The 22,847-nt window shown below is 47.2% G+C and overlaps 1 protein-coding gene across 2 annotated transcripts in view; it reads right to left on the reverse strand.

The window, feature by feature from the left end:
* The window catches only part of LOC119974762 (ALK tyrosine kinase receptor-like), a 1,320,646-nt gene that overhangs the window by 32,812 nt on the left and 1,264,987 nt on the right, over positions 1-22,847 (reverse strand). The window lies entirely within an intron of this gene.

Below are 22,847 nucleotides of genomic sequence, written 5' to 3' on the forward strand. Positions count from 1 at the left end.
GATGGGAATGTGCCAGATAGGCTGAGAACTTTCTTCCCGATCTATCTAATAAGCATTTATAGCGTTCAATTTGCATAGGACACTGGAGGTTCTGCTCACACAATTCCGACTGCCGTGAAAATATGTTACTCCTCTTGCTATTAACTGAATCATCAGTTCGTGGAGTTAGGGACTAACAGATTTAGAAGTGCCTTCCTGGATCAAGCAAGTCAATCATTTAAATGCCGGGGAGAGGAGTTACTGGGCTTGTATTCCAGAGACCCAGGGTAATGCTCTGGAGACCTGGGTTCAAACCAGGACAGGTGGTGAAATTTGAATCCACTAAAAAAATCTGGAATTCAAAATCTAATGATGGCCATGAAACCATTTTTGATTGTTGTAAAAACCCATCTGGTAAACTCATGTCCTTTAAGGAAGGAAATCTGCCTTATAATCCAGATCCACACCAAAATGCACTCAGGGAAGGGTGATGGGCAATACATTCTGGCACGTAAACATATGGAAAGTCATGTAAAGAATACAATAGTTTAAACCCTTTTAATTTTCCTTACAAACTGCTTGGTCCTCAAGAGCTTTTGTGCTATTTGTAAAATTATGGGCGGGATTCTCCGTTTGCCGACGCCGAAATCGCATTCAGCGATCGGGCGGGGAATTCCTTTTGATGCTGAAATCGGAGGCTGTTTTCCGATGCTCCGCCTCCTCCAAAACGGTGTCATCGCTGAGCACACTGCACGCCGTTGGGACGGGCTGAGAACACCACCTGAAGGCCCTCCCCCAATGGTCCGCCCCAAATGGGCCGGCTTCCTGACGCCGTGGGTCACTTGTGCTCTCAGCTTTCATCAACTTCCCGTGGGGGGCTGCGGAATGTGTCCAGCGCAGCCACAGCCTGCGGGGGGGGGGGGGGGGGGGGGGGGAGACGTTCCGCTGGCCTGGCGGGCTTTGGCAGGGGCTGGTGGGGGATGGTCCAGGAGTGGTGAGGGGGGTTACAGGGGGGCACTATCTTGGAGGCCGGGTTTGCGAATGGTCAGCGCCATGTTGAATGGTGCGACTGCTGCAGGTTGTCGCCATGCACATGCACGGCCATGGACCCGGCAAATCTCCGGCTCTTTAAGTCGGGAACCCCGGGGTTTTTATGTGGCGCGGCTGCTAGCCCTCCACCGGGGTGGAGCATCGGTGCGGGGCTGCCGCCGACTTTTTCATCGTAAGACGAGAAACGTTCTCCGAACGTAGCCCCAAAATTGGTGAATCCAGCCCTTAATATCTCTTCCTCTTCCCCGCACTATTCATGGCACCAAAGGGTTTTCCAATGGGTATCTCCTTCTCGGGGGCATTTGGAAGAGGTAGATCAACAAAGAGTGCCAGGCAGACCAAGCTATATGAGGGGTCCTCAGTGCACACCCGCATCTGCAGACAGAACTTAACAGATTTTATTATTAATAAATGGGGTGTCTCCTCTTCCCGAGGGAGGTTTACGTGCCGGCCAGCTGTCATGAATACAAGATGTGAAATCCTGATTAATTATAAAATTGATGCTTTCCAATAAATAACCAAATAATTTTCAATGCTGCTTCAAGAAAGAGGGCAAGCCAGAGTGAGCACCATCCAGTAGATGATGATTGGCTGCACTGTCAAGATGCCATCAACCATACCTGCAGGCCCGGGCAGACCAAGCTGGCAATGATCACAAGATGCTTCAGGTCAGTCGAGGGCCAAACAGAGCATTGTGCCATAAGCAGTAAGGACACAGAGTTACCGAACAGCATAAAGACAGCACATCATTAGCATCATCAGGGACTGGAATTTATGGAGCCTCTTCAACTCAGAAACATTTCTCAAATAGCAACAAAGCGGTGTCATCAAAAACAAGTTGCAAAGCCAAAGGAGGAGATTTTCAGCGGGATATTCAAAAGCTTGGACAAAGAGGTGGATTTGAAAGACTTTCTTGAAGAAACATTGAGAAGTGGAGGGCCAGAGGATTTTAGGCATGGTCGTCCAGACTGAGGAGCCTCGGCACAGCAGCCAATCGTGGGATTATAAAGAGAGAGGGACACACGCAAGGGCAGAGTCAGAGGTTTGAAATCTAACCCCATCTTCTTTCAGATATGTTGTAACAATGACATTTTGAGCTGCTGCAGTGATGTAGCGCAAGGGGCTTGCGTGGGTTATCAGTATCATAGATCATAGAATTTACAGTGCAGAAGGAGGCCATTCGGCCCATCGAGTCTGCACCGGCTCTTGGAAAGAGCACCCTACCCAAGGTCAACACCTCCGCCCTATCCCCATAACCCAGTAACCCCACCCAACACTAAGGGCAATTTTGGACACGAAGGGCAATTTATCGTGGCCAATCCACCTAACCTGCACATCTTTGGACTGTGGGAGGAAACCGGAGAACCCGGAGGAAACCCACGCACACACGGGGAGGATGTGCAGACTCCGCACAGACAGTGACCCAAGCCGGAATCGAACCTGGGACCCTGGAACTGAGAAGCAATTGTGCTATCCACAATGCTACCACAATGCTATCACCACAAGCTTGTGTATAGTTGTTTATAACTGCCGCTGATGTCTGACGTCAAACTGTACTATTATCTCAATATTTTCAGAAGATTTAATTTTTAAAAGAAGTTTGACTACGTTTCTGTGGTCAAGTTACCACAATTAGTCATTTGGAATTAAATTCAACCTCACTTGCACCTGCAAATCTAAGCCAAAAGTCTACATCTGAAGAACTAACAATTTATTTCCTCTTTTCCGATGCTGCCAGACCTGCTAAGATTCTGTGGTTAGCCAAGCAGATCTCAAACTGATTAGCCTTCATCTAGGCTTCATCTATGGGTGTCTTTAACAAGTGCAAGAAAATCCTGAACAGGCGTACGTTATTTTACCTAAATTCTGTTAATACCTTTGAACATCAAAACAAAACTCTGAGCTAAGAGCAGAAAGCAAAATCCATGAGTGATTTCCAATTATTTCTCTTACCTCTTCTAAAATATGAAAAGAATTCCATTTGCATGTCCTTGGGACATCTCAAAGTGCTTTAAATGCAATGGTCTACATATTTACCTCTCATTGCTCAGAGAGGAAAGTGGAGATAAATTTCCATTGAAATGCTCTCACTCTTTATGGTGACTTTAGCAAAAGGGCCTCTAAACTCCTTAAAATGCACAATTACAATTTTTCGATGTGCCACAGCAGGTTTACTGGAACGAGTAGAAGAAACTCAATGAAAATTTGTGTCCGTAACCTTCAGTGACATTAGCGGACATTTTTAGAACTGCATTTGTTTTGTGAGAAAATGTATTTATCTTTAGTTTCCTTCCTTGTTTTCAAAAAGGTTACTCTCGCCGAGGTTTCTTTGCCTCAGGTTCTTCAGGCATCTTGCCCAAGTGGCCATTCTCAAGGGCCTTGATAATAGGGAGCAAAATCCTCAGTTTTCCCTCATGTCTTCGTGACCAGACTTGAGGACAAGGGGCCTGAACTTCCCTGAGGATTCGTCCAGACCTTGTTGCAACTTGGTGGAATCCTGGGGAAATGACTATTGTTAGCAATTCTCTTAATGTTCCCCTAGTCTCCTGATGGATGGATGGTAGCAGACACTGAACCCCCATGAAATTTCGCAGCCAAGGTTCGAGTTGGCCAGGGCATCATACAGTTTCAATATAGCATCTCCCGGTTTATGCTCAAAGAACCTAGCAATGTCATGAGGCATTCTGTTTGCTTCATCTAATGCCTCCCAACACCAATTGACATGAAGTGTCAAATTTATCATCACTCCCAGATTGTCCTTTAACAATTTGTCTTCCACAGTGAATATAGGATATTCATGTTTGCTGCCAATTTGTAGTGTCTTGGCCTTATTTGTACCAATTTGAATTGCCACAGATTTGTCCAATTTCAGATATGACTTTATTTGTTGGTCCTTTGGCTTCTGTCTCCCTCTTGACAGCTGCCAACCTCCTCATTTTGGTATCATTCCCAAACTATAGCCATTTTGCATTTGTTGTCGGTATCTTAAGTCAGTAATAAGGATCATCAACAGAAGGGCTCCAGTAGTAAACACTGTGGCACTCCACTTCAATACTTCAGCACCGTAACACTCACCCACCAAATACACAATCCTTTCTTTCAGTCACTTCGCTATTCAAAATCTGGTTTTAATTTGAATTCCCACCTTTTGCGGATCCTCAAGGTGGGCACTGCTGAGGCAGGTCTGAGAAAGCAGACATAAATTTAAAGTAGGAGATCAAAGCGGGCAATGGGGCGATGTTTTGCCAACAGTGGCCAATTAAGAGCGGGGAGGGGGCGGGCAGACAGGGTGGATGAAGAGGGTGGGGAAGAGGGGAGGATGGAGGAGAGAGAGTGATGTGGGGAGAGGGGAAGAGGAGGGGTGGAGAAGAGAGGGGGAGGTGGGGAGAGGGGAAGTGGAGCGGTGGGGTGGAGCAGAGAGGGAGAGGAGGCTGCCAACCCCATGGAGGTGGCCTTTGAATGCCCTGGGGGCTCCCTGCTCCAAAGTGTGGGCCACCAGCAGCAAAGGCTGCACTTCCGGCCCAATCACTGACGTCGGAGGATATTCCCCTCCGATTGGAGGAACGTTCCTGCTTGCCCGCTTTGATCTCCTACTTTAAATTTATGTCTGTTTTCTCAGACCTGCCTCAGCAGTGCCCACCTTCCTCGGTGATGCTACTGAGCGCCTGTGATTGGGCCAGCAGCATTGGGGCACGCTCGCTGAACCAAACAAGACGGCAATCACATTGGAAACCAATTAAAAGGCCCCCTCTGCAAATATAGCACCCCTGGTCTGGCTGTTAACCTGGGACCCTCATTTAGGCGTACCACTGGCGTCTCAAAGCCTGCGGGAAAATCCTGTCCACGAGTTTCTTGGCATGATGTTTCCTCAAAACAGCCAAAAACACGATCAAACCATAATGGCTTCTAGTTATCAGATTATTATCAGCAGATTATTCCTACAGATTCCCCTCAAATCCGTTCCTCTTGATGGACTGCATTATTTTACCAGGTATGGACGTGGGACATGTTGACTCTGTCATTGCTTGGATCTGATTGGCCCCGTTCTTTAATTGGGGACTACATTGACCTGGGTCATGTGCTGGGGCTGCAGAACAGGAAACTTCTCAGATCCAGGGCTGGAGGCCGAACACAGACATCCTACCTCTGCCCTAGATTAAGCAGATCACTGCAGAACAGGGACTGAACCTTTACATTTTTAAGTAGCATCAATTCTCTTATTTCAGCCTGTCTTGTACAACACGCAGCTTTTCCAAATTGGAACACATGAAAAAGAACCTCAGCAATATTTGCAGAATATTTGAGTGCCCTGACTGCTGCATTACTACATAATGATCTCCAATCTTCACACACCAAATCAACATTCATAACCGGTTCTTTCTTTTTGTCTGTACTTTTCAAATATTCAGCATCTTTGCATGATGGCTCATTACTGCGCACTTTTCGAAGGATAGTGCTTCTTAAATGACATGTAAATGCAGTAGATGAAAGAGAACCTGTTATTATGTGTGTAGAATGAGATATTTGTGAAGCCTAAAGACATGCTTGGGAATGACATCATCTCCCAATGTATTAAATTGTAATAGAAGATAAAAGAAACACACATTCCTCCTTCTTTGTTCTCTGTGTCACTAGGGGCTGGTTTAGCACAGGGCTAAATCGCTGGCTTTTAAAGCAGACCAAGGCAGGCCAGCAGCACGGTTCAATTCCCGTACCAGCCTCCCCGAACAGGTGCCGGAATGTGGCGACTAGGGACTTTTCACAGTAACTTCATTTGAAACCTACTTGTGACAATAAGCCATTTTCATTTCATTTTCATTTCATTTTTCATTTCACTGGGGGCTGGCGTGTCGAGGGACAACTGTTTTTCTTGATTGATGTTAACAACCTAGGCCTGGGTGTACAAGTCGCAATTTCAAAATTTGAAAATGATGCGACAGTTGGGAGTATTGTGATCTGTGAGGAGGATGGCGACAGATTTTAAGAGGGTATAGACAGGCTGCTGGAATTGGCAGACACATGGTAGATTAAATTTAATGTAGTGCAATGTGAAGTGATATATTTTGTTCAGAAGAGTGTGGAGAGGTGACAGAACGTAAAGGGTACATTTTTTTGTTACATTTAAAGAACGCAATTTTTTTTTCCAGTTAAGGGGCAATTTAGCGTGGCAAATCCACCTATTTTGCACATCTTTGGGTTGTGGGGGTGAGACCCACACAGACACACTGAGAATGTACAAACTCCACACGGACGGTGAGCTGGGGTCGGGATCGAACCCAGATCCTCGGCGCCATGAAGCAACAGTGCTAACCACTGCACCATCGTGGCGCCCAATAAAGGGTCAATTTTTATAGGAAATTGTGGAGCAGCGGGATCTGGGTGTATATGTGCGTAAATCATTGAAGGCGCAGGACAGGCTGAGGAAGAAATTATACTGAATCCTGCTTTTTATAGCGGCCCAGAATCCAAGAGCAAATTATGAACCTTCCGAAAATACTGGTTGAACCTTGACAGAATGCAAATTTTTTAGAAAAACCATAAGACCACTTGGCCCATCAAGCCTACTCCGCCATTCAATCACTGTTGATATTTCTCTCAACCCCAACCTCCTGCCTTCTCCCCATAACCCCTGATCCCCTTATTAATAAAGAACCTATCTATCTCTGTCTTAAAGACACTCAGTGATTTGGCCTCCATAGCCTTCTGTGGCAACGAGTTCCACAGATTCACCACCCTCTGGCTGAAGAAATTCCTCCTCATCTCTGTTTTTAAAGGATCGTCCCTTTAGTCCGAGATTGTGTCCTCTGGTTCTAGTTTTTCCTACAAGTGGAAACATCCTCTCCACATCCACTCTATCCAGGCCTCGCAGTATCGTGTAAGTTTCAATAAGATCCCCCCTCATCTTTCTAAGCTCCAACGAGTACAGACCCAAAGTCCTCAACCGTTCCTCATATGAAAAGGTCTTCATTCCAGGGACCATTCTTGTGAACCTCCTCTGGACCCTTTCCAAGGCCAGCACATCCTTCCTTAGATACAGGGCTCAAAACTGCTCACAATACTCCAAATGGGGTCTGACCAGAGCCATATACAGCCTCAGAAGTACATCCATGATCTTGTATCCTAGTCTTGACATGGATGCTAACATTGCATTTGCCTTCCTAACTGCCGACTGAACCTGCACGTTAACCTGAAGAGAATCGTGATAAAGGATTCCAAGTCCCTTTGTGCTTCTGATTTCCTCAGCATTTCCCGATTTAGACAATAGTCCATGCCTAAATGCCTCCTTCCAAAGTGCATAACCTTACACTTTTCCACATTGTATTTCATCTGTCACTTCATTGCCCACTCTCCTAGCCTGTCAAAATCCTTCTGTAGCCCCCCTTGCTTCCTTAATACTACTTGTCCCTCTACAGATCTTTGTATCATCTGCAAACTTAGCAACAGTGCCTTCAGTTCATTCTTCCAGATCATTAATATATATTGTGAAAAGTTGTGGTCACAACACAGACCCCTGAGGCACATCACTAGCCACTGGTTGCCATCTTGAAAAAGGCCCCTTTATCCCCCACTCTCTGCCTTCTGCCAGTCAGCCAATCCTCTATCCATGCCAGTATCTTACCCTTAACACCATGGACTCTTAACTTATTTAACAGTCTCCTATGTGGCTCCTTGTCAAAGGCTTTCTGGAAATCTAAATCAATCACATCCACTGGTTCTCCTTTGTCGAACTTCCTTGTTACCTCCTCAAAGAACAGATTTGTCAGACATGACCTCCCTTTGACAAAGCCTGCTGACTCAGTCCTATTTTACCATGCACTTCCAAGTACTCTGCGATCTCATCTTTAATAATGGACTCTAAAATCTTACCAATGACCGAAGTCAGGCTAACCGGCCTATAATTTACAGTCTTCTGCCTCCCTCCCTTTTTAACAGCGGTGTTACATTAGCCACTTCCCAGTCCTCTGGGACCCTTCCTGCCTCCAGTGATTCCGAAAGATCACCACCAATGCCTCCACAATCTCCTCAGCTATCACCTTTAGAACCCTGGGGTGTAGTCCATCCGGTCCAGGGAATTTATCCACCTTCAGACATTTCAGTTTCCCCAGAACCTTCTCCTTAGTGATGGCCACTACACTCACCTCTGCCCCCGATTCTTCTGGAGCTTCTGACATCCCACTGGTATCTTCCACCGTGAAGACTGATGCAAAGTAATTATTCAGTTTCCCTGACATTTCTTTATTTTCAATAACTTCTAAGCCACATTTTCCTGTGGTTCAATGTCTATTTTTGCCTCTCTCTTACCTTTTATATATTGAAAAAACTCTTGCTATCTTCCTTTATATTACTCGCTAGCTTACACTCATATTTCATCTTCTTTCCCCATGAGGAAGGGGTCACAAAAGATTTGCAATAATGGTTCAGAAAGTGAGAGACTTCAGTTTGCAGATAGATTGGCGAAGCTGGGGTTCCTTTACTTGGAGAAGAGAAGGTTAAGGGGAGATTTGTTAGAGATGTTCAAAACCATGGGAGGTCTGGATAGTGTAAATGGGGAGGGGCTGTTCCCATGGCCAGAAGGTGATTGACACAGGAACCAGAGGCAACGTGAGGAAAATCTCTTCATGCAGCAAGTGTTTTGGATCTGGAATGCACTGCCGAGTGTTTGGTGGACTCTGATTCAATTTTAGTTTCCAAAACGGAATTGGATAATTACCTGAAGGGAAAGGGTTTTGCCGGGTTACAGGTGGAGGAGTGGGACTTGGTGAGTTGTTGTTGTAGATATGCAATGGAATGAGTGCCGCTTGCTCTGATCAGCAACGTTGGAAAAGTGCTGTGTTTGAGTGGGACCTGAATTTGGGGCGGCGTGGTGGGACAGTGGTTAGCACTGCTGCCTCACAGCACCAGGGACCCGGGTTCAATCCGGCCTCGGGTTACTGTCGATGTGGAGTTTGCACATTCTCCCTGTATCTGCATGGGTTTCCTCCAGGTGCTCCGGTTTCCTCCCACAGTCCAAAGATATGCGGGTTAAGTGGATTGGCCACACTAGATTGCCCTCTAATGTCCAGAGATGTGCAGGTTAGGTGGAAAAAAAATGAAATAAAAATGGAAAGGTTATGGGGTTACAGGAATAGGATGGGTAAGTGTAAATGGGTGGCTCATTCAAAGGGTCAATGCAGGCTCGATTAGCCGAATGGCCTCCTTCTGAACCATTATCGACTCACCTTGCATCCCGTCCTGATCCTGAGCAATCTCCAGGTTTGGCAATGGCGATGTGTGGTTGCCAGCTTTTCTGAGGTGAATTATTTTACATCAGGGAAGATGGTTTGAGGAAATAATTACGGTGGATCTTGCCCTCCACATTGTTTGAGCTGGAACTTTGCGCTCACATATACTCTAGACTGAATAAACCTTTCAAAGATAAAAGTGCTTGCTCCTGGGAGGAGGAGTTCTCCCACCCACAGCACAGGCCACATGCACACACTGCAAAAGACAAAAGCTCAGGTGGAACTCTTCGCAAACCACTTCTGTCCGAAAATGGAGTTTGCGAAAACCCAGGCGTCTGTTCGTCCAGACATCAGAGTCCCACGCATATTCATAAAGAAACCTGGGAGCAGAGGCATGTCTGTGCAGATCCAAGCAGTGCATGGCTAGACCAGCCTCTTCTCAATATTCCTCCCATGGATAATGGATGGCCAATTGGCAAAGGAGAGTTAACCATGCAGTGGTGAACGGGGAGTGCAGGAGAGCTGCTCTGGTGCGCTCCAGCAGCGTTACATCCCTGCTCAGGATCAAATGAGACCTCCAGCTGGTAAAGAGTCTGGCTATCATCAGCGTAAATGTGGGAAGCTGATGTGCTTTGGGATGAGGGCCAGTGTGTAGGTGAGAAATAGAGGATGGCCAAGATAAGATCCTCAGGGACTCAGAAGGTAATAGTGCAGGAGTGGGATTAGAATCCATTCCACATGTATTTGCGACACAGCTGACACAAAGTCAATTTATGTCACTTTTGCTGCCACTAAACAAATGTTTATGTGAGTGCTTGCTCAGTTCGAAAAACATAAAATTCTAAGCTCTGATGGATGACTACACTGCTCAGTGAGTCTGCAGGTCAGCTACAGTCATTTTGTCCTTTCATTGTTACAACTATTTCAAACTTCAGTTTTCTCACAATCGTCTCTATAAATGTTACTTTCTTTAGTAAAGCAAAGGGCATTTCAACATGATATATGGGACACTGAAAGTTATCCAATTTAGCTCAATGTTCCCTGAGGAAATGGGACTCAAAGTGCCACAGTACAAACCTTTGAAAATAACGAAGAGGATTCAATGTCTTTTTTCATGCTTAATTTGGTGTTTTTAATAGCAGCCATTTCTCTTGTCAGTACCACTTAATGGGCCCATGAACAATGGAGCTTGATGTTTCCAATCTCACTTTGACAAAAAGTCTGCCTGGCATCACGTAGAGCAGAACAAAGTTTGGTAATGAATCTGCCGTTCTGAATAGAGCAACTTGTTTGCATTGTTCTACTGTAACAGATTCTTCTGACAGAATGTAACTGTGAAATTAGTATGTCCCCATAACTAAAAGCACAAGGATTAGGAGACACAGCATCAAGGTTTTGGGCAGGAGATGAGGGATGTGAGGAAGAATTCGGTTTTTTTTTTGCAGAGCTTGTCGTAATGGCCAGAAACCCGTTACCTATGGGCTGGTGGAGGCACGAATAACGATTTCAAAAGGAATCTGGGTAGGCCCTTGCTGGATCTAAATGTGCAGGATTATAGGGAGAGAGCAGTGGGAATGGGACTGAATGCATTGCTCCATAAGACCATAAGACAATAAGACATAGGAGCAGAATTAGACCACTCGGCCCATCGACTCTGCCATTCAATCATGACTGATATTTTTTTATCCCCATTCTCCTGCTTCTCCCCATAACCCCTGATCCCCTTATTAATGAAGAACCTATCTATCTCTGTCTTAAAGTCACTCAGTGATTTGGCCTCCACACTCTTCTGTGGCAAAGACTTTCACAGATTCACCACCCTCTGGCTAAAGAAATGCCTCCTCATCTCTGTTTTAAAGGATTGTCCCTTCAGTCTGAGATTGTGTCCTCTGGTTCTAGTTTTTCTTACAAGCGGAAACATCCTCTCCACATCTATTCCATCCAGACCTCGCAATATCCTGTAAGTTTCAATAAGATCTCCCCTCATCCTTCTAAACTCCAACGGGCACAGCCACAGAGTCCTCAACCGTTCCTCATGTGACAAACTCTTCATTCCAGGGATCATTCTTGTGAACCTCCTCTGGACCCTTTCCAAGGCCAGCACATCCTTCCTTAGATACAAGGCCCAAAACTGCTCACAACACTCCAAATGGGGTCTGACCAGAGCCTTATACAGCCTCAAAAGTACATCCCTGGTCTTGTATTCTAGCCCTCTCAACATGAATGCTAACATTGGATTTGCCTTCCTAACTGCCGACTGAACCTCTTCTCCAAAGAGAACTGGCATGGACTTGATGGACCAAATGGCCTCCTTCTGTGATGTAACACTGCTATCAAGATTCTGTCCTACGACTCCATGAAATTTAAACTGTTAAGTACCGTAACCAATGCCCACTGTGTAGTCCGTCACGTGATTATGTGGTGACATCATCAGAGGCACTTGGAAGATTTCCTTCTCTTCCATCTTCGACTGAGTGAGCAACACCTTTGCAATAAACTCTGACAATTTGTTCAGTATCCTACAGTGTGGGGTTACCATTGACCAGAAACTGAACTGGACTAGCCATATTAATACTGTGGCTTCCGGTGCAGGTCAAAGGCTAGGAATCCTACGGTGAGTAACTTATCTCCTGACCCCCCCCAAAGTCTGTCCATCATTTACGTGGCACAAGTCAGGAGTGTGATGGAATACTCTCCACTTGCCTGGATGAGCGCAGCTCCAATACTCAAGAAGCTCAACACCATCCAGGACAAAGCAGCCCGCTTGATTGCTCCCCCTTCCACAAACATTCAAACCCTCCACCACTGACTAATAGTGGCAGCCGTGTGTACCATCTACAAAATGCTCTGCAGTATCTCACCAAGGTTCCTTAGACAGCACCTTCCAAACCCACGATGACCACCAACTACAAAGACAAGAGCAGCAGATACCTCGAGCCCCACCACCTGGAGGTTCCCCTCCAAGCCACTCACCACCCTGACTTGGAAATCTATCCCCGTTCCCTCACTGTCGCTGGGGCAAAATCCTGGAGCTCCCTCCCTAACAGTAGAGTGGATGTACCTATAGCCTAGGGACTGCAGCGGTTCAAGAGGGCAACTCATCACCACCTTCCGAAGGGCAACTAGGGATGGGAAATAAACATTGGCCAACCAGCGGCGCTCATATCCAGTAAATGAATTTAACACTTAAAAAAAAACCTGGTTATCCTTTGTCTATACTATGGAGTAAAAGTAAACAAACACCCCAAAAAATCCTCTTAAAATATTGTATTGTGAAACAGACATACAAATTGACAGTGCACTGTCACAGACCTTTGTGCTTACTTATACTTCATATAAATCCCTTAAAAAGGCAAATATTTATGGGACAGTTGAAAAAACACAGAAACAGTTTGGGTTTTCCAAACTGGATGTTCATAAATGTCATGGAGCAAATGTTATAGTAGATTTTTTAAAAACTATTGATTTCAGGGTTTGAGTGGAAACTGAATTTGACTGTTACAATTAGTTACCTGAAGTTATCAATAATGAATCAGGGATTCAATTATTATTCACAGCCCTTGCTAATTTTCAATTCAGTGATCGATCTCTCAGTGCCCTGCGCAACTAGACCTGACAGCAGAGTACACACTAACAGCTTCATACTTTCTTGATTCTGGAAGTAGACTGTCAACTTTTTAAGTCACACTTAACCAAGGGCTGGATTCTGCACCTTGTGAGGCCGAAAGCGCGAATCGGGGGCTGGATTCACCCATTCTGGGGCTACGTCCCCACGCCGGCGTGGGAACGGTGGTGCTTTACCCGAGGCTTTGGGATTCACTCCCTTTGCCTCGGAGGCCTCGAGCGAGCGCTGTTCAGCACTGGTCCCCACAAATGGGGGCCAGACAGAACAGCACTGGTGTGGGCCTCCCACGGAATCGGAGGCTTTTTGGGCAGGCTGATGCTGCTGGTGCCACCTGTGCGCCCTGACAGTCCCAACCTGGTACTTCAGCCATTCCACCTGGGTGCCAACTGGCATTTTTTACAGGTGAGCAATCGGGCCAGGGTCCTGGCCGTGGGTCTTGCGGGGGTGGGGTGCGGGCGGAGTGGCCGGGGAATCTTCACAGCACCGCGTTCCAGGTTCGATCCCGGCTTGGGTAACTGTGTGGAGTCTGCACGTTCTCCCCGTGTCTGTCTGGGTTTCCTCCGGGTGCTCCGGTTTCCTCCCACGATTCCTGAAAAACATGCTGTTAGGTAATTTGGACATTCTGAATTCTCCCTTTGTGTACCCGAACAGGCGCCAGAATCTGGCGACTCGGGTCTTTTCACAGAAACGTCATTGCAGTGTTAATGTCAGCCTTCTTGTGACAATAAAGATTATAGTGAGTTCAGCCTGGGGGGGAGGGCACTCACCCGAGCTCCCCACTGTACAAAACGGGGCTATGTGCGGCCTCGACCATGTGTCCGCTGTTCAGACCCCTTATATACCGCAAGTCACAATGAATAGCCATGCGTTTCTTGGCATTGCCAGCGTCAGGAATCATGAGGCCAAATATGCTCGTTAGGGGACTTTGTTCCCTTTTGGGAGAATCGATGGATTCTCCGATCGTTGACACTGAAATTGCATTCGGCAATTGGGTGAAGAATTCCTTTTGATATCGAAATCAGGGCCATCGTCTTATTTCGGTTGCTCCGCCCCCTCCAAAACTGTGTCATTGGTGAGTACGCCATACGCTGTTGCGTTGGCCTCAGGACGTCACCTGGAGGCCCTCCCCCGATGCTCCACCCCCGATGAGCCGCCTTCCCGACGGTGTGATCACAGATCAATTCTTCGTCCGTATCTGCAGGGAACGCCGGGGGTTTTATGTGCGCGGCTGTTAGCCCCCCCAACCGGGTGGAGCATCAGTGCGGGGGTGGCGCCGGCTTCTCCGTCGTAAAACTAGACACATGCTCCGGACATAGCCTCAGAATCGGATAATCCAGCCCTCAGCCTCCCAAATGGAGAAACCTGCCCCAAATCATTTTAACTGTGGCAAATCTAGTTTTACTTACAGACCTGTGTTACCCCCAGCCCCGACCTCCTTCCCCCCAGCCCCGCCCTCCTTCCCCCCCACTGGTTCCAACTTGATGTCTTTCTGCCTCCCTGTTGGCCATCTGACTCACTCAGTTATGCAATTAGAATGCTGGCCTGTGCAATAACTTGAATATCATTGTAAGAAGTCTTACAACACCAGGTTAAAGTCCAGCATGTTTGTTTCAAACACTAGCTTTCGGAGCACTGCTCCTTCCTCAGGTGAATGAAGAGGTATGTTCCAGAATCATATGTATAGACAAATTCAAAGGTGCCAAACAATGCTTAGAATGCGAGCATTAGCGGGTGATTAAGTCGTTACAGATCCAGAGATAGGGGTAACCCCAGGTTAAAGAGGTGTGAATTGTCTCAAGCTAGCTATCCTGGCTTGAGACAACCTGGTGTTGTAAGACTTCTTATTGAATATCATTGGTTGATCTCTCTTGTTGGGACAAAGAGGGAGTCAAGATTTATTTATTTTATGCGGGGTCAGGAATCACACTGATACTGGTTGAGAAGAGGATGAATTGCAGGAAGGTCGGAAGAAAAGAAGGGGAGGGGGAGGCTGGAGATGAGGGTTGGAAGAGAATGAGGTGGGGGGTGTAGAGGTACAGAAGGCAAACAGTGGGTCAGAGGAGTACCAAATAAAGGGAATTCAGATCTGACGCTCAAGGGTAGTAAGAGAAGAGGCAGCAGGCCAACAAGGATCCTGGGGATGGGTCATGTAGTTATAGGAGCCGGTTGGAGTTGGGGGGAGTTGGGGTACGTGTTATTGTGAAAGGGAAAATTCAAGCTGATGAGAGGAACCTAGAAGAGGCAGCCATTAGAGGTTAACGTGGAAAGTGATGAACAGTGTGAGAGTGTCTGAATGTTATGGGAAAACAAGGGGCTTGATTCTCCGTCCTGCTGCGCCACACTTCAGATTCACCACGCCAGTGGGATTCGCCGGTCTGCCAGCCGGTCAATGGGGTTTCCCATTGTGGGGCAGCCCCACGCCATCGGGAACCCCCCCCCCCCCCCCCCCCCCTCCCCAGGCTGCCAGCAAAAGGGAGCATTCCGCCGGCGGAGAATCCAGCCCCATGTGTTTGAATATTATGGGAAAACATGTTTGAATGAGACGTGGAGGTAGGGAGTTGGGTGGGCGCAGCTTTGATTTGGTTTATGAAATCTATGACTTACAGCTCGCTGGGTGATATTGGTAAACTTTACATAGGATAGGATTGTTGGGGTGGGAAATGGAGAGGAAATAGTCAGCAATTCCTACATAGGGATGTGGTGGTGCTGGACAATTTAAACTGCACAAGTAATCCAGAGACCCAGGACACCACACTGGTGATCCAGGTTCGAATCGTGCCACGGCGATGGTGAAATTTTAATTCAATTAAAAGTTTCATGGTGCGCACAAAACTATCGTCAATTGTCATGAAAATCCATCTGGTTCTTTGGAGAAGGAAATCTGCCCATACCTACCTGGTCTGGCCTATATGTGACTCCAGATCCACAACAATATGATTGACTCTTAAATGGTCTTGCAAGCCACTCGGTTCAGGGTCAATCAGGGATGGACAATAAATGCTGGTCCAGCTAGTGACCCCCACATGAATAAAAGACTTAGCAGGGTGTCATTTTAGTTTTGTTTGCCATATTACATTGCTGCTCATTTTGTGAAGATGATGATCCTATCGCAGCTGTTCCATGGATACCTCCCGAAGATATCCACCTGCCATTTTGGCTTCCCATCCACCACCTTATCGCGAGGTTTAGTGGTTAATCCGTTTCTGGTCTTTATGGGGAGGGGTCTAATCCAATTATTAATATCATAGTGGAGGTGGTAGGGGGTGACATTTTGCTCAGTTGGCGACAGGAGAAATTGCTCAGTATGTATGGGCGGCATGGTGGCACAGTGGTTAGCATTGCTACCTCACAGCGCCAGGAGCCCGGGTTCGATTCTGACCTTCGGTGACTTTGTGAAGTCTGCACGTTCTCTCCCTGTCTGCGTGGTTTTCCTTTGGGTCCTCCAGTTTCCTCCCAGTCCAAAGATGTGCAGGTTAGGTGGGTTGGCCATGCTAAATTGCCCCTCATTGTTCAAAGGTTAGGCAAGGCTATGGGGATAGGGCTGGGGAGTGGGCCTAGGTCGGGTGGTCTTTCAGAGCGTCGGTGCAGACTCGATGGGCCGAATGGCCTCCTTCTGCACCGTAGGGATGCTATGCAATCAGTATGGGGCAGATATTGGAACACTTGCTCACAGGGTGAAAAAAATGATCAAAGGATGATAATGATCTGTTTCTCACTTCCTTCCACCATTACTGGCGACCGTTATTCATTCCCTGGTTATGAATGAAGCGTTTCTTTTTCAGCTACTGTTTTCACTATACCATTGAATGGTGATCTGCCTGATGATGCTTGTCCTGATGTCTGACAGCCGTTACATTTTTTCAGCTCTGCTCAAACGACTGCATTGATCTTCATTACAGATTACCGTGTGAGTGATTCATTATCTCTCCATTCGGGTGTCACGCTTCCTTTGGAATTTCAATGTCATGCTTTCAAGGGGATGGGGTTAGAATTGGATGCATATCAGTGCTGGTTCAATTGAGCATCTGGTATCACCTTGTGGTTTCTGTTCTTTATGGTCGTTCTGCTCTCTCGTTTCACTGCCACAAAGAGGCCACCAGCTTCACCAATTACACTCTTCAGGCAATCTGAGGGTCTTTGTCTAGTTTACATGCTCATCTTGGAAGCTGACCTATGCCCACCATTTCACCTTGCTTCCACCATGTTTGAACCTTCTTCTTGCAATTTACCCCTCGTGTTTTAAAAAAAAATTCATTTGCAGGATGTGGACATCGCTGGCTGGGCTAGCAGTTATTGCCCAGCGCTAATTGCCCTGGAGAAGGGTGGTGGTGAGCTGTCTTCTTGGACAGCTGCAGTCCATGTGGTGTAGGTACACCCACAGTGCTGTTAGGGAGTGACTTTCTGGATTTTAACCGCGCAACAATGAAAGAACGGTCATATATTTCCAAGTCACAATGGTGTGACTGGGAAGGGCAACATTCAGGCACTGTATTCACATGTGCCTGCAGTCCTTGTCCTTCTAAATGGTAGCAGTCATGGGTTTGGAAGCTGCTGTCGAATGGGCCTTGATGAGTTCCTGCAGTGTCTCTTGTGGTTGGTACACACTACTGCCACTGTTCGTCGTTGGTGGAGGGATTTTATGTTTGTGGAAGGGGGGAGCAATCAAGCAGCTGCTATATGCTGTCGAGCTTCTTAAGTGTTGTTGGACCTACACTCATCCAAGCAAGTGGGGAGTATTCCATTACACTTTTGACTTGTGCTTTGTAGATGGTGGATACACTTTTGCAAATCAGGAGGTGAGTTACTCGCTGCAGGATTCCTAGCCTTTGTACCTGCTCAGCCACTGTATGGCCAGTCAATGGTAAGCCCCAGGGTGTTGATAGTGGGGATTTAGTGACGGTAAGGCTTTTGAATGTCAAAGCGCGATGGTTTGTTTCTCTCTTGTTGGAAATGATCATTGCCTGGCACATATGTGACCATAAGACATAGGAGCAGAATTAGGCCACTTACACCATGGACTCTGCTCCGCCATTCAATCCTGGCTGATAATTTTCTCCTGCCTTCTCCCCATAACACCTGTTCCCTTTATTAATCAAGAACCTATCTATCTCTGTCTTAAAGACACTCAGTGATTTGACCTCCACAGCCTTCTGTGGCAAAGACTTCCACAGATTCACCACCATCTGGCTGAAGAAATGTCTCCTCATCTTCAGTCCCTTCAGTCTGAGGTGGTGTCCTCTGCTTCTAGTTTTTCCTGCAAGTGGAAACATCTTCTCCATATCCACTCTATCCAGGCCTCACCGTATCCTGTAAGTTTCAATAAGATCTCCCTTCATCCTTCTAAACTCCAACGAGTACAGACACAGAGTCCTCAACCGTTCCTCATGTGACAAGTCCTTCATTCCAGGGATCATTCTTGTGAACCTCCTCTGGGCCCATTCCAAGGCCAGCATATCCTTCCTTAGATACGGGGCCCAGAACTGCTCACAATGGGGTCTGGCCACAGCCATATACAGCCTCAGAAGTACATCCCTACTCTTCTATTTTAGTTCTCATGACATGAATGCTAACAATGCTTTTGCCTTCCTAACTGCCGACTGAACCTGCACGTTAACCTGAAGAGAATCTTAAACTAGGACTCTGAAGTCCTTTTGTGTTTCTGATTTCCTAAGCCTTTTCCCCATTTAGAAAATTGTCGATGCCTAAATTCCTCCTTCCAAAGTGCATAAGCTCACACTTTTCCACATTGTATTCCATCTGTCACTTCATTGTCCACTCTCCTAGCCTGTCAAAATCCTTCTGCAGACCTCCTGCTTCCTCAATACTACCTGTCCCTCTACAGATCTTTGTATCATCTGCAAACTTAGCAACAGTGCCTTCAGTTCCTTCTTCCAGATCATTAATATATATTGTGAAAAGTTCCGGTCCCAACACCGACCCCTGACGCACACCACTAGCCACCGCCTGCCATCCTGAAAAAGACCCCTTTATCCTCACTAACTGCCTTCTGCCTGACAGCCAATCCTCTATCCATGCCAGGATTTTACTCTAAACACCATGCGCTCTTAACGTACTTAACAGGGTTCTGTAGGGCACCTTGTCAAAAACCTTCTGGAAATTTAAATAGATCACGTCCACTGGCTATCCTTTGTCTAACTTCCGTGTTACATCCTCAAAGAACTCTAACAGATTTGTCAGGCATGACCTCCCATTGACGAAGCCATGCTGACTCAGTCCTATTTTATCATGCACTTCCAAGTACTCTGCGATCTCATCTTTAATAATGGACTCCAAAATCTTGCCAATGACCGAAGTCAGGCTAACCGGCCTATAATTTCTATAATTTCCGCCTCCCTCCCTTCTTAAACAGTGGTGTTGCATTTGCTTCTTTCCAGTCCTCTAGGACCCTCCCTGCCTCCAGTGATTCCTGAAAGATCATCACCAATGCCTCCACAATCTCCTCAGCTATCTCCTTTAGGACCCTGGAGTGTAGTCCACCTGTTCCAGGTGATTTATCCACTTTCAGACCTTTCAGTTTCCCCTGAACCTTCTCCTGCATGATGGCCACTACACTCACCTCTGCCCCCTGATTCTCGTGGAGCTCTGGCATCCCACTGGTGTCTTCCATCGTGAAGACTGAAGCAAAGTAACAATTCAGTTCCTCTGCCATTTCTTTGTTTCCTATTATTACTTTTCAGATTCATTTTCCAGTGGTCCAATATCCAGTCTTGCCACTCTCTTACCTTTGAAATGAAAATCGCTTATTGTCACAAGTAGGCTTCAAATGAAGTTACTGTGAAAAGCCCCTAGTCGCCACATTCCGACGCCTGTAAAAACTCTTGCTATCTTCCTTTATATTACTAGCAAGCTTACATTCATATTTCATCTTCTCCCCCCTTATTGCTTTTTTAGTTGGCCTCTGCTCGCTGTTAAAGGCTTCCCACCAATCCTCGCCATCTTGTCTGCTTTTCCTTTTGTTTTCATGCTGTCCCAGACTTCCCTCATCAGCCATGGATGCCTTGTCCTCCCCTTAGCGTGTTTCCTACTCCTTGGGATGAATTTCTGTTGTGCCTCCAGAATAACTCCCAAAAACTCCTGCCATTGCTGTTCCACTGTCTTCCCTGCTTGGCTATCCTTCCAATTAACTTTGGCCAGCAACTCCCTCATGACTTTGTGGTTACCTTTATTCAATTGTAATACCGTTACATCTGATTCCAGCTTCACCCTCTCAAACTGCAGGGTAAATTCTATCATATTGTGGTCACTGCTCCCTATGGGTTCCTTCACCTGAAGGGCAGCACGGTAGCATAGTGGTTAGCACTGTGGCTTCACAGCACCAGGGTCCCAGGTTCGATCCCTTGCTGGATCACTGTCTGTGCGGAGTCTGCACGTTCTCCCCGTGTCTGCGTGGATTTCCTCCGGGTACTCCGGTTTCCTCCCGCAGTCCAAAGACGTGCAGGTTAGGTGGATTGGCCATTGCTAAATTGCCCTTAGTGACCAAAAAAGGTTAGGAGGGGTTATTGGGTTACGGGAATAGGGTGGAAGTGAGGACTTAAGTGGGTCGGTGCAGACTCAATGGGCCGAATGGCCTCCTTCTGCACTGTACATTCTATGTTCTATGAAGTTCCCTCATCAAGTCTGCCTCATTACACATTACCAGATCTAAAATTCCCTAGGGAGGCAAAGGCCAAAACATCTGCCTCGCTCACTCCCTGGACTCCTGGATCTTCTGACACCCCAAACATCACCACCTCTGAACTTGGAACCACCCCCATACCTAGCACCTTGGACATCACACCCGAGAACCCCTGCCAGAACCCCCTCAATCTCGAGAGCAGCCTGGTCAGGGGACTCGCTGCCCCCTTCCCCTGCCAATCAGCCCTTTTTGGGCTCGCCCTCGGCCCGCGTCATGCGGCCCTCCAGGCACGTTCTCGGATATCCACTGTCATCGATCCCTTCCCAACTGTGCCACACCAACCACACCTATGTCAGCAACCCTCACCCCCTCCCCTTCCCCCACCCTCAAACACAGAACCAACTCCACCCCCCCCCCCCCCCCCCTTCCTCCTGGCAGCCGCCCACTTCACTCCCATTAACTAGCCTGCCCAGCTGGCCTGGCGACCCCTGCCCAAAGCCTCCAATCACCCTTCCTCTCTCCAGTTCACCTCCCACCCAACCAACTCAACTGTCAACTCCTACAGAGTCACAAAAGGCACATCGTTGCTCCCCCCCGTAAGGGCCTGCCCCAGAAACCCACCACCAAACACTTCAGAAAGCACACAAAACTCCTCCAGAGTTCAATGTCCTCACACTCCTTCCAGTCCATTTTCCCTCATAAATTTAATCGCCTCCTCTGGCATGTCGAAATAAAGCTATTGCTTCTGGAAAGTCACCCACAAGCGGGCCGGGTATAATACCCCAAACTCCACCCCTTTGTCAAAGAGGGCAGCCTTAATCCAATTAAACCCGGCCATCCTCTTCCCCAGCTCCGCACCCAGCTCCTGATACACCCGCAGCTCACTCCCTTCCCAGGTACATTTCCTGTTCTGCCTCGCCCATCGAAGAATTTGCTCCTTGTCCAGAAAGCGGTTCAACCGCACCACCATCGCCCTCGGCGGATTGCTCGCCTGCGGCTTCCTCCACAGGGCCCTGTGCGCTTGGTCCACCTCCAGAGACCGATGAAAGGTCCCCTCCCCCATCAATCTCTCCAGCATCCTTGCCATATACACAACGGCCTCCGCCCTTCACGCATCCCGACGATCCTTAAATTTTGCCTCCTGGAGCGATTCTCCAGATCCTCCACCTTCTCCCTCAGCCTCTTTCTGGCTCTCCTGCATCACTCCCACCTCCACCACCACCGAGGCCAACTGTTCCTCGTGCTCCCCCACCGCCTCCTCCACTTTCTGGATCTCCTGGCGCTGGGACTCAAGCCTCTGCTCAACTTGCCCGATCCCAGATCTCGGTAGTTCCACCACGTTGTCTAGGTCTTCCAGGGACTTTCCTCTGTTGCTAAAACTTATTATTCAGGAACTCTACCAACTTCTCCGTCCACCACTGGGATGGCAGCACACCACACTTGTCATCTGACATCTTATCCTGTGGCGCACCACGGAAACTCTCCTGCTACCGCTGCTCTTTCTTGCACCACGCCTTGTCCACAGATCCATCTACCAATCTCACCACAGGAGTATTACTTTTCCCAGGCACTCCTGTATCTTTTTCCCTCAAATACTATGACCTTCGGGCAGGAAAAAGACCAAAGAAATCCTCCTTCAGTGGGAGACACCAAATGTCTCACTCAAACGGCTCACTCCATGGCCGCCTCCGGAAGAGCTCCTGTTTTGCCCTTCCCCCATTGGCATTGGACTGTGGAGTCTGCCTGAATCTCAGCCTGTTACCATCCCTCATCCCAAGCCCCTCCAAAAGCCCCTTTTGGGAGAGCATATATGACACATGTTTCTTCTCACTATGACTAACAGATATGTAACGATATGTATATAGGCATGTCACTGAAGGCTTAATTATTACATCTCAGTGTTATTCAAATAGTAGAGGACAATACCAGTTCCCAATATAAATATCATACCTCAGGGAATGCTGGGTAGTTTAGTAAGAGTTAGCAAAGGAGAGAGAGGCTTATCACAGCACGAGGAGTAGTTTAGATTAAAGAGCATTAACACGAGGATATCATTAGTGACTATTAAATTATAGATTATTGCTGGACAGATTCAACTTTATTACTAGTTATAGCTCAGTAGCGTGTGCAAACTTCATTTAATTAATCGTTATCCAATGAATTCGTTTTGATCCATTTAAAGGTTGGTGGTTTCTTTGTCATCAACTCAACGGACCATTCTGGATCAAAAGGCAAAGAACAACGACATATTACCACCAAAGGTAATACAAGACACACCTGTGAATGAGGACTATCCCTCCACCTTCTTCCTTTAACACTGCCTCTTGCCTCTGTC

Source organism: Scyliorhinus canicula, chromosome 1 (genome assembly GCF_902713615.1).
Source record: "Scyliorhinus canicula chromosome 1, sScyCan1.1, whole genome shotgun sequence".
NCBI lineage: Eukaryota > Metazoa > Chordata > Chondrichthyes > Carcharhiniformes > Scyliorhinidae > Scyliorhinus > Scyliorhinus canicula.